Below are 12,303 nucleotides of genomic sequence, written 5' to 3'. Positions count from 1 at the left end.
CAGCGCTAACTCCCCAGGCTCAGCCCCTATGGAGATGAAATCAAGGGAGATGCAGCCTTCCATTGAGAAGGATACAAGTATGAGGACTCTACGCTTTGTGAATGGAGGGGGAGGAGCATGCTCTAAAACAGATTATGGCAGCTACTCATCCATTCAGGTAGATGCAGGGGTCTTTGCTGAGAAGATCCAAATGAGGCCCAAGAACCTCAGAGGTGGAAACTGAGTCCTTACCACCAAACCCTATTAAATAAGATCTCATCACTTGAAACTTGAACCGTCCTGTAGTTACAGATGCGCACTCTCTTCCTGACTACATTTTTATGCCACCTTCCAAACAAGGGCATGAATGTGCTTTGTGAATATTGTATGCAGCTTTATTGTAGCTCTGTGGGTCCCAGAATATTGGAGAGACAAGGTGTGTGAGGTAATATCTTTTCTTGAACCCACTTCTATTGGTGAAAGAGACAAGCTTACGAGCCACACACAACTCAGCGTGAAAGCTTGTCTCCCTCACCAACAGGCATTGGTTTAATAAAATGTATTACCTCACCGACCTTGTCTCTGTGAATATGAGCAGTTTTAGCCTGACCTTCCCATATCAGCGCCAGTCCATGTCAATAGCACCATTTAACAAGGGTGAAATTGAGATACATGTCTTGTGAAAGGTCCTCAGCTGCGGATCTGGCCTATTGACTCCAATGGAGCTATGGCCAATTTACACTGGCTGGGGAGCTAGCTCAAGATTAAGGTACCCGTTAAGGTGAAGTGGCCCATTATCACTTCTGCAGTAATAGAACAAAAAAGAAGGGTTAGTTGGTTACAGAATATTGTAATAAATCATAAATCCAGTGTCTCTGATCAGTCCATGATATTTTGTGTCTAGCAAAGTGTCACGGTGTCCAGGATGGCTCAAAACTGAAAGCACAAAGCTTAGGTTAGACTGTCAGAAAACAGGGCAGACACCCCCACACAGGTGGTATGTTCTATAATTTAATTTAATCAAAGCAGAAACAAATGTGTGCTCCAGATCACTATGATTGTTTACCACAGAGCCACAACCGGTCCACTTAGACACTCCAGCCTATATTACCACCCAGACGAACTGGACTTACTGGTAACAGGTTATTAAAAACAAAAATCATCACACATTAGGTTATTTCCAGCTACAACGGGCTAGTCACTTACCCCAGATCAAAGTATACTCCAGATCTCACCAAAGACAATGATGGCAACCAATTTCTTTTGATAATATGGATTAGCTAAGAAAAAGAAATTTGAGTTATTGAGAGGTTAAAGCAGATAAAATACATTACAGATGATTCCGAGTCTGGAGTCCAAATGATGCTGACATGTCGTGCCGGTTAGTTTTCCATAAGTTCCTCATGGTTTCCCAAAATGGCTTTGAGATCTTCTGTCCAATTGTTTAGGGTTCCCTGTTCAGAGATGAACGATTACTCTGTTAAGCCAATATTATAGATCTTACTCACAGCAAACAAGCTGAGTTGTGTCTCCTTCCATGTACATTTTGATGAGTAGCAGCGGCCGATTGAACTGTGAATGTCCATTCTTAAACACGAAACGACCCTTGCTTTGAAGTTAACATTCTACTTCCTATGCATGCACAAGTAATCCATTTACAGTGATATACATAATGTAATTGCCAGCCATTCATTACAATAGTTTGTTTTGCATTCAGTAATAAGAGGATATTGGTACTCTTCTAGAAAGGTTGCAACAAACATTTCCTTCAGGTGACGATGTGACAGTATGTCAAACTTCATGCTGAAGAAATAGTTTTTCTAATCAAGTTGTAGAATAGATTGCAATGCACACAAATGAAATGATTATAGTCACTTTACCCATATAGAACCATGAACTGGCTACTGTCAGTGTATAACACTGTCCTCAACAAGATGGTATCAGTATTGTTCTATTTGTGATCAAACACTCCAATAGACCAATTCGAGGCCTACAGTTCTGGTACAAGGTTATCTAATTTGTATAACTGCTATGGTACTGAAGATCCACATGACCCTGAAACATTTCAGGGATTTAGAAAGAAACTTTTTGCACTTTTATAATTTGAGGTCACTGGTCTTCAATGCGTGCAGGCTCTGAGCTTTTCCAAGAAAATCAAGGGAGCTAAATGCCAAAATATCATAACAATTAGGTGGGAGTTGGGTGTTTGTTGTGTATATTCCCCCCCACTTCTGAAAATTCCAACCTGAATGTGAAAAGCACCTTGTTGTTCCTGCATTTTATCTGAGCAACAATCAGGGTAACATTTTCAATAACACTTAAGCAAACATCAAAAGTGACTTAGGAGCCAAAGTCCTGTTAACTTTCAGAGAGACTTATGCTGCTAAACCTTAGTAACTAGGACACTTTTGAAAATTGAATTTAGGCTCCTAAATCATGTTAACTGAATATCCAAGGTTATTGGAAGGAGACTGGCATCATGTGTGGTTGCACCGAGGGCAACAAAAGGTTTGTTTAGAGACAGTGAAAGCAGAGCTGGTGCTTGCCCATTGAGGGCCATAAGTAGGAATATTTCACCACTGCTTCTCCCACAATACTAATATAAGCAAGTTCCATTGAACTTCTCAGGGACCTAAGCAATTTCCTGGTGCCTGCTCTGAGTGCAAGCTCAGCTAACTATGCTGACACTTTCAAAGCTGCCTAAAGGAGCTGAAAGGGAATGTGATGTCTAAATCACTTAGGTAGCTCTGAAAATTTCAACCGTAAACTTTACTAGAATTGGTGAGTTATTTCTTCACAATCACGATAGCATTCACCCAGTCAACAGAGATTTGGTTTTGGATTAAATGTTTTTCTCTCTCCATGACTTTCCCTTTGAGATTAGAAGTTTGACTCTACCAACATTGTCTGAAAATGAATCAAACATTAACAATTCCTTGCTCATTATGTTTGCCATGCAGATGTGCCTCGGGAGATGGCACCTTCCAACAGAAGGATATATAATGAATCAGAAAAGACTGTCCCGATTTGGCAGAGGCTAACAGGGCACATTACCAGACCTGATGATGGAGACTCGGTACGTTCTGGCTTATGATGTTCTATTGAATGGGAACATGGAAGCACGTGAATGCGGTGTGGAGAGAAGGTGGACTGAATAATCTGGATCCTGGTCCCTGAAATCCTGAGTGAGGAGGAGACAGCAGAGACTCTGGATTCTCATAGACCCACCTTAGAGGTAAATCAACCTTTCCCCCCTTTGTTCCTTGAAGCTCAAGGTTTTGGAAGCAATGTAAATTTGTTAGGTAACTAATCCTATGGGAATCCAAGGGGAATTTAGCACTAATCTCTCTCAAACACCAAACCAAATGCAAAATGACTGAATTTGGAAAAATGAAAGACCTGTCAGCTCACTCATATTCTAGCACCTTATTTGGCCCCTATCACCATGGTATCTGATTACCTCACTGTCTTGAATGTATCTATCCTTCCACCACCCTTTGAGGTGTTGTTATCCCTGCTTTACCAATGGGGCACTGGCACACAAAGAGACAGATTTATAGAGGTATTTTGGCACCTAAATACACAGTCACCCCTAGTGGGATTTGAAATCAATAGGCATCAGTACTGCACCAACCTGCATTTTCAATACACTTTGAAAATCTGGCTGGCAGCTTACACAAGGGGTTTGTGACAAAGCAGGGTATTGAACCAACATCTTCTAAATCTAAGGTGAGCTCCTAAAACACTGGGTAAGACTTTATCCACTTTATACTTTTGTCCTGATTACATACAGGATTGTGACCCCGCTGGCAGCTCCAACCTTGGGGCGCTGGGAGCCATAGTGAGATGATGTGAGATGATGTTTGCTGCTGTACTCAGTGCTCTGGGTGCAGACATTGGCTATAAATAGACTTAGCAGAAATAGATTTTTCTTTTTGCCCTTTTGAGGATTAATATTGAGGGGATTTTTATCTCTAAGATTTTATTTCCCCCCCACACACTATATTAACTTTTACATTTGCAGGAAATTCAGCGGGGTAGGGTTTGGGTCGTCAGGGTTAGGGCAATGGGACTGCGGGGGGCTCCCAGCAGGGACACTGGTGGCTTCTTTCAGAGTAGCAGCCGTGTTAGTCTGTATTCGCAAAAAGAAAAGGAGTACTTGTGGCACCTTAGAGACTAACAAATTTATTAGAGCATATGAAGTGAGCTGTAGCTCACGAAAGCTTATGCTCTAATAAATTCAAAAACCAGTTGGAGAACACTTCAATCTCTCTGGTCACTCGATAACAGATCTTAGAGTGGCTATACTTCAACAAAAAAGCTTCAAAAACAGACTCCAACGAGAGACTGCTGAATTGGAATTAATTTGCAAACTGGATACAATTAACTTAGGCTTGAATAGAGACTGGGAATGGATGAGTCATTACACAAAGTAAAACTATTTCCCCATGGTATTTCTCCCTCCCACCCCACCCCCCACTGTTCCTCTGATATTCTTGTTAACTGCTGGAATTAGCCTACCTTGCTTGTCACCATGAAAGGTTTTCCTCCTTTCCCCCCCCGCTGCTGGTGATGGCTTATCTTAAGTGATCACTCTCCTTACAGTGTGTATGATAAACCCATTGTTTCATGTTCTCTGTGTGTGTGTATATAAATCTCTCCTCTGTTTTTTCCACCAAATGCATCCGATGAAGTGAGCTGTAGCTCACGAAAGCTTATGCTCTAATAAATTTGTTAGTCTCTAAGGTGCCACCAGTACTCCTTTTCTTTTTGGTGGCTTCTTGCCAGCCAAGGAGTCCAAGACACCAGGGTGAAAGGTGCAGGGAAGGTGGATGCTCTGACCCAGTGGAGCAGAGATTCATGGCCAGGGCTATGAGGGTGTCACTCCCATGACCGCTGGGTGCAGAGGATTCCCGGCCAGTCAATGGGCCTGTGACACCATCCTTACAGGAGCAAGACAAAGGGAAGAGGCTGCACTAATGCCCAAATGATATTGATATTTTCTGTTGTTGATTTCAGTCAGCTGATATCAAAATTTACCGACATCTATAGATTGAAATAGATTCCTGTCAAACTGAGCTATAAGCTTCAAAGAAGGCTCAAGGTGTTAGCTGTCCAAAGCCCATTGAAATCAAAGGGTCCCATCTTTCAAATCAGAGGATATTTTAGTTTAGACTTCAGTGAGAGAAGCTGAGTCTGAATAGAATTATTCCTGGGGTGTAAAATTAATTCTGCACATAGCTCTGTGCATGATCAGGTCCCTATTTAGTAGTTAATAAGGAGTAGTAATGGCAGACTAGACAGCCACAAACAGAGAGAGAGAGAGAGAGAGAGAGAGAGAGAGAGAGAAAGAGAGGAATTAATATTTTTAACCACTGATGAAGGTAGAGGTGAAAAAAAAATTCTGACACAAAAGTTTTCCATCAAAATGTCAGTTCATTGTGATCAAAGTGTTCCATGGGAAGATATCAATTTCTACAAAATTTTGTGGAGGAAAAACATTATTGAATATAAAATAATATAAAAGGAAATAAAATAATAGAAAAATAAATTAATAGAAAACACATTTAAATAATTATAAAATAATAAAATTCAAATAAAATATAAAAGAACATAAAAGTAATATAAAATAAAAAAGTTTATTAGGTAACTAATCCTATGGGAATCCAAGGGGAATTTGACACTAATCTCTCTCAAATTCCCATCCCAATGCAAAATGACTGAATTTAGGAAAATGAAAGACCTGTCAGCTCACTGCTAGGACTTGTTGTTAGATATTCGGCTGCATGTGTGTGTTCTCCCTGTGTGCTGCCCCAGCTCTATGCAGACAGCCGGCACAGCAGACCTCGAGTGGCGCGCCCAATGACCACAAGGTCCCTTAAGGTACGAAGGCACCCAGCCAGGTTTCTTGTTGATGAAGCACGGTAATAGCAAGTGACAGACTCTATGAGGATACTAAAACATGTATTGCCCATGACAGTGGACACAGCTCAGTGAATGGCAGGACTTTCCATTTCCTCCTCGGCTGAACCAAGACACTCTCTCAGAGATACCTCTTTATACCCTGATACAAACAAGTTACGTACTGCACCTCTGATATAGTTACTGACCTCTGACATGGCTAGTTATCACCCATCTCCTTGTACATGTTGGTTCAAGCAAAATGGCTCTATTGATCACACTGTCCTAATGACCTTATCTTTTAGGAAGGGTCAATGTGTTCCTGTTATCCTTGGGTAATGTTTTTGTACCATCCCCGATATCAGGATGTTCTGGTACCATTCTTCTGGAATGTTTTTGCATAAGTACTCTGTGCCCAATACTTCTTAGGAATGTGTGTTTCTGCAACGTTAGTCCTGTTCTTGCCAGATTCTGTGAATTTGCAAGCAAGCAGAGCCTTATGTTTGCTTACAGCCTGACTTTTGCTAACTGCTTTATATCAGCAAAGCTTGGCCCACTATTTTAGTCCTGGCCTCAAAACTGGAATGAAAACCAACATTTGAAAAATCTGCAATTACCAATTAATGGAAATATGAGTTCCACAAAACTCATAATATGAAAATAGCACATTTTTCACTAATTTTGAATTTTATACAGATTTTTTTTTTTGCACTGGAGGATACATTTCTGGCTAGCGTGGAACAAGGGATAGAAATTAAGAACACTAGGCACTGTTTGCCTCTGTGTCTCTTTCCCCAGCGCAGCTATGCATTGGGGGCCCTGCAGGAAAGTTTGTTAATACACACAAGGATCTCCCGGGAATCCTCCGTTGTGATTTCTAGGAAATTTTCCTGAAGGTATTCTGCAATTCTCTGCCAAAGGCTCCTTGGAAGATCTGCTTTGTTTCTTCCCCCACCATAGGAACCTCTGTCGTGCCAATAGGCAATTACTTCAGCAGGAACAAAAGCAGCACACAGGCGAGCAGCATACAGACCCATTCTGAAGCTGCATGCAAGCAGGAGTTGCACTCTTACATCCTCCATTACCCGCAATAGTGCGGTATCAGCTTCAGTCAGCCCCGGCTGTGGAAAACACTGTCAGTGTTCAGAATAGTGTCCCTAGGCATTTGTTGTGTCCCCTTTCTGAATCCTCCCTGATCCTTTGTCCCATATTGTACTATAGCAAGGAGGTGTAGCCTCCCTCAGAGATTGATAGGGAGGGACCACAACACACTCTCTGGAGTGCCGAACCATAAAAGCCATACCCGCCCTGACGGAAGCTGGAAGCGGAAATATAAAAGGCGAGCCCAGCACCTCAGTTGGGCTGGAGCATCCAAGGGAGACAGAGGCATCCTGCCTGCTGCTGAAACCTGCAGAGGACCCCTGCTGAACTGAGGACTGGCCAATTATCTATGGGCCGCCAGCTCACTGAGACACAGAGGAGTTGCTGGGGCTGCCACCTGAGGACTAGCCAGAACTCCCTGAGGAGACAGAGGACAATCAAAGTATGCAGGTACCAAACCCCAGGGATGCAGGGAACCGTGGAACTAGAGTACCGTCTGGTTGAGTGTTGACCTGATACTAGGTCAGTGTATTGCGGGTGGATCCCCGCTGCCCCAGTGACGGAATATTCTGCCACTGTTAGGGCCCTGGGCTGGGACCCAGTGGACTCGGGTGGGCCCAGGTCTCCCTACCCCCTTGCCCTCCTCTGGGGTGGCAGCCACCCCATCTTTAGGCCAAGAAGCCTGCGTTTGTCAGCAATCCACCAGAACCAGGATGCCCAACTGTTTGGTGCACCGCCTTGACTGAGGGTTTTGGCTCACAGACTACTACTATTGCTGGTCAGTCGCAGTACCCTTGAACTGTATCCGTAGGGAGATGTTTCGTAATGAAAGCTGAACTTACAAACAGATGTGAGAGCCTCATTTTAGAGAGTACTCCTCAGTGTCATGTCCCTTGCTAGAAATTAAAATCTGTGAATCGCTGTTTAATAAAAATTTAGTCTTAGAAATACAGTGATTCTTTATGTCCTGCACATTGTCGTTGCTACATAAATTCATACACAGTGGCAGTTTCCACATTTGCAGACAACAATCAGTGCTTAGGCTGCAATTATTACAAGGTCATTCAAGGCAGCAAAAAGAAAAGGAGTACTTGTGGCACCTTAGAGACTAACAAATTTATTAGAGCATAAGCTTTCGTGAGCTACAGCTCACTTCATCGGATGCAGTGAGATGTAGCTCACGAAAGCTTATGCTCTAATAAATTTGTTAGTCTCTAAGGTGCCACAAGTACTCCTCTTCTTTTTGCGAATACAGACTAACACGGCTGCTACTCTGAAACCTGTCATTATTCAAGGCAGCAAGTGAACAGTGCCTGGCTGAATGCATGAAAGAATGACACATTACTGGGGCTCATTGTCAAAGGGATGCTTCAAAGACTCCCTGATTTGAATAGCCCCCATTGAGCCCCCCAACAGCCCTGGTACCTGGCTGCTCAAAATCTGCTATCAGGCAGTCCACCACAATGCTTCACCACTGGGAAAACTTTTCCCCCTTTGATTCACATACTTTATGCAGCTTAGCAGACTGCTATGACGATAGGAATATTTTCCTCACTGCCAAAAAGGCAGCGCCAGTGACCTCTTAATCGTCCAAATGCACATTCAATGGTCATTCTGCACCTGCTGAAACTGTTCTTGAAGCTCTCCTTGCTGTTTCCAGGTTTCCAGTGTAAGACTTCATGAGCCATGGGAGTAAGGTGTAGACTGGGTCTCCCAGGATCACTATGGGCATTTCCACATCTCCTATTGGGAATGGTCTGAAAAGAAAGTGCCTGCATGTAGTTTTCTATACAGGCCAGTGTTCCTGAAGATGTGTGCATCACGCTCCTTCCCTGACTATTCCATTTTGATGTCAGTGAAATGACACTCGTGATCCACAAGTGCCTGAAGTGCCATAGAAATGTAGCACTTTCTGTTGATGTACTCTGTCTCAAGATAGTCAGGGACCAAAATTGGGATATGCCTGCCATCTTATTGCCTCGCCGCAGTTAGGGAATCCCATCGCCGCATAGCTGTCCACTATTTCCTCCCATTGCCAAGAGTTACAGTCCTTCATAGCAGGAGGCAATTAATGGCCCTACACACTTGCATCACTGCAACTCAAACAATGGACTTCCCAACTCCAAATTCATTAGTGGCAGTCTAGAGTCACAAGCTTCCCCACGACGACTGCCACTTGCTTTTGCATTGAGAGGGCAGCTCCTATTCTGGTGTTCCCGCACCACAGTGCATGGGTGAGCTCTGCACACAGTCGCAGGAAGGTGGCTTTGCAAATCCAAAAATTCTGCAGCCGCTGCTCGTCATCTCATACCTGATGCACAATCTGATTCTACCACTCAATCCTTATTTCCCTAGTCCAATAACGATAGTCTTGTCATAACGATACAGTTAAGGGTAGCCTAAAATTTCTTCTTACTTGTAAGGGGTTAAGAAGCTCAAATAACCTGGTTGGCACCTGACCAAAAGGATCAAGGGGGAAAGAAGATACTTTCAAATCTGGAGCGGGGGAAGACTTTGTTTGTGCTCTTTGTTTTGTGTGTTCCCTGGGGAAGCAGAGAAGCATCAGGTCAGAAAACTTCTTTTCCTAAAATGAGTCTCAATATTACAAAAAGAGCAAGTAAATAAGGCAAAACGCGTTAGATTATCTTTTGGTTTTAGCTTGTGAATTTTCCCTGTGCTAAGAGGGAGGTTTATCCCTGGTTTTTGTAACTTTAAAGTTTTGTCTAGAGGGGAATCCTCTGTGAAACGCTCATCACAGAATTCATCCTCCTGGGATTCTGGACTCATCCTGATCTGCAAATTCTTCTCTTCCTGCTGTTTCTAGTGCTGTATATGGCAACCATGGCTGGGAACTTCCTCATCATTGCACTAGCTGTGTGTGATCAGCACCTCCACACCACCATGTACTTCTTTCTGGGGAACTTGTCCTGCTTGGAGACATTCTACACCTCCACCGTCCTGCCCAGGATGCTGGCCAGTCTCCTTACTGAGGACAGGATAATTTCCTTCAATGTGTGTCTCACACAATTATATTTCTTTGGTTCTCTGGTTGCCACAGAATGACTTCTCTTATCGGTGATGTCTTATGATAGGTATGCAGCAATATGCAATCCAATGCACTACACAACCCATATGAGTGGCAGGGCCTGGCTCCAGCTCGCAGGTGGCTCTTGGATAGGTGGCTTCGTAGGTAATTCATAGATTCATAGATACTAAGGTCAGAAGGGACCACTCTGATCATCTAGTCCGACCTCCTGCACAGCGCAGGCCACAGAATGTCACCCACCACTCCTATGAAAAACCTCACCCATGTCTGAGCTATTGAAGTCCTCAAATCATGGTTCAAAACTTCAAGAAGCAGAGAAGCCTCCCTCCCGTCAACCATGCCCCATGCTACAGAGCATAACATAATAGCATAACAACATTGTCAATATCCCAGTTAACTTTCTGTGGCCCCAATCGTACTGACCATTTCTTTTGTGATTTTATCCCCCTGATAAATCTCTCCTGTAATGACCCTGAGCTGATGGAAATGTTGGCTTTCACACTCTGCTTGATTTTCTCACTGGTCCCATTCCTGCTTACTTTGATGTTCTACATCTGCATTTTCGCCACCATCCTGAGAATCCCGTCCACCACCGGGAGGCAAAAGACTTTTTCCACCTGCTCCTCCCACCTCATCATGGTGACCATTTATTATGGAACTTTGCTAATAGCCTATATGTTCCCAACCATTGACATCCTCAGAGACTTCAAGAAAGTTCTCTCTGCCGTCTCTGTTGTCCTGATTCCCCTGGTCAATCCCCTCATTTACAGTCTGAGAAACAAAGAGGTGAAGGAAGCCCTGAGGAAAGCTTGCAGGAAATTTGTGGTTGAATAATGCTAACTGATCAATTGCTTTAGGTTAAAATAAAATAGATATAATATGGGCTGGAATATGGCCTAAACCAAAGTGTACTGAAGTTCAAGGTCCTGTTTCCGTTATATTAATTGGGTTTCATGTCATGGACTTACAGAGTCACAGCCCTAGAGAAAGTGGAGACAGAGAGACCTCTAAAAACCTGTCATCCATTGTTTTAGGAACCATATCAGATTCCACAGGTGGATAGTACTGGGCTGATGGAGACTGCCCCTTCCCACTAATGGATATATAATGAATCATAAAAGACATTCCCCATTGCAAATAGGGTATGAGGCACAGAGCATGTTACCAGACAAGGCAATGGAGCCTCGGTAGCTGTTCTGGGATATGACATTCTAATTATGGGGAACTTGCCTCTGATAGGGCCGCATGCCTTTGGGCTGCAGAGCCGGGGGCTAACCCAGCCCTGGTTAGAGAAGGGTCCCCACCTTGGGAATCAGGCAATTTCCAATAAAGGGCAGAATGTGCATGTGGGAAGAGGCAAACTCAGGAGGCTAAAGAGAAACTTTAGAGAGTGAATGAGGGAAAACCCTGAGACTGGGGGAATTGCTCCAGCCCTCTGTAGAGATAGAGGTGGTTAGGGACTATTTAGAAAAGCTGGACATGCACAAGTCCATGGGGCCGGACGAATTGCATCCGAGAGTGCTGAAGGAATTGGCGGCTGTGATTGCAGAGCCCTTGGCCATTATCTTTGAAAACTCGTGGCGAACGGGGGAAGTCCCGGATGACTGGAAAAAGGCTAATGTAGTGCCCATCTTTAAAAAAGGGAAGAAGGAGGATCCTGGGAACTACAGGCCGGTCAGCCTCACCTCAGTCCCTGGAAAAATCATGGAGCAGGTCCTCAAAGAATCAATCCTGAAGCACTTAGAGGAGAGGAAAGTGATCAGGAACAGTCAGCATGGATTCACCAAGGGAAGGTCATGCCTGACTAATCTAATCGCCTTTTATGATGAGATTACTGGTTCTGTGGATGAAGGGAAAGCAGTGGATGTATTGTTTCTTGACTTTAGCAAAGCTTTTGACACGGTCTCCCACAGCATTCTTGTCAGCAAGTTAAGGAAGTATGGGCTGGATGAATGCACTATAAGGTGGGTAGAAAGCTGGCTAGATTGTCGGGCTCAACGGGTAGTGATCAATGGCTCCATGTCTAGTTGGCAGCCGGTGTCAAGTGGAGTGCCCCAGGGGTCGGTCCTGGGGCCCGTTTTGTTCAATATCTTCATAAATGATCTGGAGGATGGTGTGGATTGCACTCTCAGCAAATTTGCGGATGATACTAAACTGGGAGGAGTGGTAGATACGCTGGAGGGGAGGGATAGGATACAGAAGGACCTAGACAAATTGGAGGATTGGGCCAAAAGAAATCTAATGAGGTTCAATAAGGATAAATGCAGGGTCCTGCA

General features: G+C 43.8%; 1 pseudogene; it reads left to right on the top strand.

Annotated features, from left to right (window-relative positions):
* The window catches only part of LOC122456549, a 33,477-nt pseudogene extending 22,616 nt beyond the window's left edge, over nt 1–10,861 (top strand).
* Nucleotides 10,862–12,303: the final 1,442 nt, after the last annotated feature.

The sequence above is a fragment of the Dermochelys coriacea genome, chromosome 13, assembly GCF_009764565.3.
Source record: "Dermochelys coriacea isolate rDerCor1 chromosome 13, rDerCor1.pri.v4, whole genome shotgun sequence".
Lineage (NCBI taxonomy): Eukaryota > Metazoa > Chordata > Testudines > Dermochelyidae > Dermochelys > Dermochelys coriacea.
This window is presented reverse-complemented; position numbering and strand designations above follow the sequence as displayed.